Source organism: Setaria viridis, chromosome 4, assembly GCF_005286985.2.
Source record: "Setaria viridis chromosome 4, Setaria_viridis_v4.0, whole genome shotgun sequence".
NCBI classification, from domain to species: domain Eukaryota; kingdom Viridiplantae; phylum Streptophyta; class Magnoliopsida; order Poales; family Poaceae; genus Setaria; species Setaria viridis.
Window position 1 is genome coordinate 26,949,294 of NC_048266.2, and position 3,769 is coordinate 26,953,062.

Consider the following 3,769-nt stretch of genomic DNA (forward strand, 5'->3'; position numbering starts at 1 on the left):
GTTGAAGTAGTAGGAACATTTGTGTTGCACTTTGTTATATGTGTTTCAGTCAACAATGTATTGTATCTGTGTGTGATGAATGAACATTCACTTTTGTTTGTTAGGAATGATGTATTTCTACTGATGAAATTGTTGCACTTTCGAATGAACAATCTATTGATGTATTTCTACTTAATGAATAAGTTTTGGCTTAAGCAACCATACATGTAATTCATGGCCAACTGCCCAACACACAAAAGCATAATTCATGGCCAACACTCAAAAGCATAGTTCATGGTCAAAACACAAAAGCAAAACACAGACATTCACCCAAGCAGACACACATGGTAAACTTTTTTTTGGTGTGGCCTTCTTCACTTTGGTCGCTAGCACCTTCCTGGGGTCATCTTCTTTGCAACCTTGGACACAATGGGTTCTGATGGTCCTGCCACCACTTCCAATGGTACTGGTTCCAAAGCCTTAACCTCAAGAGCAGGTGGTGCTTCCAAAACAAGCCTCTTGTGCAATGCAACATGTTTACTACAGAGTGTTTTCAATAATATGAATCAATTTGACATGTTTGAGATAACCACCTCTTAGTCCTTGACGCTTCAACTATTTGTACTTGTACTTCTGCTTCAGGAGCTGCTTGAGTTGCCTTTCTGGCTGCAGCTTCAGCTGCTTCCCTAGCTATTGCAGCTCTTGTCCTAGGTGATGTCACTTGGACTGGTTTAGGAGGAGAGTCTTTCTTGGTCTTCTTCCTTCCTAGCTTGACCGCTCCTTTCTTGGTCCTCTTCCTGTGAAACAAGATCAGTAGTTAAGTCATGACAATACTTAGGATTAGAGGTCAGTATGTGCACAACATACCTCTTCTTGTTCCCATTCAACCCAAACTTCCAACTTCCCTTCCTATGACCCTTTTCACCACAACCATCACATATGGTCTGACTAGTAGCCTTACTTGTCCTCTCCAAGCAAGAGGGTATTCTGTTCTTCCTCTGCGTACCAACCCCTCTCTTCTTGCCTACTGGTGGAAAGAGTTTGAAATCCTTGTCAACTTCTGGCCACTGATTCCTGTCAGTGATGTTAGGCCATCCAACATCATATGCTTGCCTAAAACTTTGCACAGAATATGCCATGTCCACATACTTCTTATAATCTGGCTACCTCACAGTAGTTATCACAACCAATGCATGAGGGCAAGGCTTTCCAGTAACCTGCCATTCCCTGCAGGTACAACTTTCCTCATTGAGGTACACCACATGCCTTCTTACTTCCTCATCCTTGTATATTTCGGTGATCTCAGCTTGATTTGGAAGGCCTTTGGTGACTTTTAAGTGCCCTATCCCCTTTGAAGAAATAGTTGATGAATCACAGCAGGAAGAATGACTCCATGCAGAGCTCTAGATATCCTCCTCCTCTCAAACATGACCACACCTTTCTCTCTTATAGCATCTACCATACAATGAAGTGGTAGGTCCTTGAATTCCTTTATCCATGCATTCCAGGACTCAGCCAAGTTGTAGAGGATGTAGTCACATTTGATGTTAGGAGAGAACTTAGATCTGGCCCACAGAAGATTATGGTGCTCTTCCAGCCATTTCCCTACTTCAGGGCTAGCTTCCAAGGCTTTAGCCATGAAGTAATTGTGCTTGCCATGTGAGTAAGACCTAACAGTAGGCCACATGTTTTCAGCGTAAACATCTCCTGTGAACCTCTTCTTCATGTTTTCCATCAGGTGCCTGAAACATTCCCTCTATTCAACCCATGGAAATATTTGCTTGACTATAGATTCTAGGCCCTTGCAAGCATCAGTACATATAGCCAGTCTTGGAACTACCCCAATGGCCTTGCCTAATTGCTTCATGAACCAAATCCAATTATCTTTGGTCTCTGAGTCAAAGAAACCAAATGCCAAGGGAAACATCCAATTATGACCATCTAAAGCTAAGGCTTAAGGTATATGACCATTCCACTGATCATTCAAAGCAGTGGAATCTATACTAATGTAAGGTCTGCAGCCATACAAGAATTCATCTATACTGCCTCTGAAAGCACAAAAAAAATCTATTGAAGTGTTGCTTCTCTCCAATTTTAATAGTGTCTATCTCAACTGCACTACCAGGTTGCCTCAATTCCACTTCTGCCTTAAACCTGTACAACCAATCAAATGAATCATCCTACTTACCAAATAATTTGTCAGCTGCTCTCTGCCTACCATACCAAACTGTCTGGTAATTTATCTTAATCTTGTACTTGTCCTCTAATGCATCCTTCACATCTGCAGCACCCATTCCAGGCTTCTTCTTCAGCAAAGGTATTGCCCTCTCAGCAACCCAAGCTTGATTGGCCATTGTGCCCACCACTCTGCTTCTTGAAGCACACTTATGAATTTCCTTGTTTATTTGGACCTGCACAGGACATCAAGATTTCAGTTCAAGAACAAACAGATATGTAAGGTATATAAAAAATATTAGAACACATGTAAGTTAATAAATATACCCTGACATAACCATCATCTTTTGTCCTAACTCTAATTACTCATGGACACCCTTTAGCCTGGCAATAACCCCTGAATTTTTTTTTGTCTGACTTTTCAGTCCCAAGCTCAAACTCATTCATTATAGTATGTTGCTTAACTGCCAACCTGAAATCTACTATGTTAGGATACATTGTCCCCACTCTCATATCTAGGTTGTCCCTGTCCCACTCAAGTACTGGCTCTGAAGGGTCATTGTCATCAACATTAATGCCAGCATCACACATGTTTTGCTCAACATCAGAAGGAATGAGAGGAATAGCAGCTTATTCTGCTGCTGCTTGTGCTGCTGCTTCATCTGCTGCTTTGAAGCTCATTGCCTCAAACACCATATCCTCATGAGCGAGAACATAAGATTCACCATCTTGATCTGTATCAGGCAATATTGTCAAAGTACTCCAACCAACAAATTCTAGTTGTACTTGCTGTTGCTGTGCTGGAGAGTTACAAGTTTCACCTGCACCTTCATTTGTTACACTAGAAGTTCCTACTGACCCAGCCTAACTATGCACATTCTGGTACCTTTCCTTATCAACGACTTGTACCCTAACATTTGCTAATCCTTCATTTCATTTGTGCTTAATCGTGGGCTCAAATTGCTCATTTCTTCTAATCTTCCACTCAGCTTCACTATCAACATCAACAGACCATACTGAAAGAGTTTGACTGGAACCCCAATATATCTTGCTAGCCATATCAACCTCAAATTTATCTAGATTGTACCTGCTACATCTATCAAACCACAGCACATGTTGTTGTTCATCCATATCTACAATACCATACTCCGCATTTGCCTTATATTTTTCAACCTTAACCACTATTCTAAATGCATTGCCAGGATCAATCCTGGTATAATCATGAACAGAAGAAAATTTTGGAGTTAGAAACATCCAACTCCTCTGAGGCAAGTACTACACTCAGTGAAGAGGGGGATGGTTTACTTACCAAGGAGGGTAATCACCAGGCTCCATTGTTGAGCCCCTACACAAGGGGATGCGCAAGATCCCAGCGGTCGCTCAGATCCGGCTCATGCAAAGAACTCTATCACCCGCCGCTGCCGCCGCCGTCGCCGTCGTTTGCAACTAGGGTTCCATTTTGGTCGGGGAGAAAGGGAGGAAGAAGAGGATGAGGAAGGTGTCGGCTCTGACTTTGGGTTAACGGATAAGCGGAGGGCATAATGGTCATTTCCCATGCCTGATCCACGCTGGAGGGAGGAGGTGTCGTGCCACGTAGGACAAAGTGGCAAATATG

General features: G+C 42.5%; 1 pseudogene; it reads right to left on the reverse strand.

Moving 5' to 3' along the window:
* Positions 1 to 365: 365 nt before the first annotated feature.
* On the reverse strand, positions 366 to 3,489 carry LOC140222628 (uncharacterized; annotated as a pseudogene).
* Between the last annotated feature and the right edge of the window lie 280 nt (positions 3,490 to 3,769).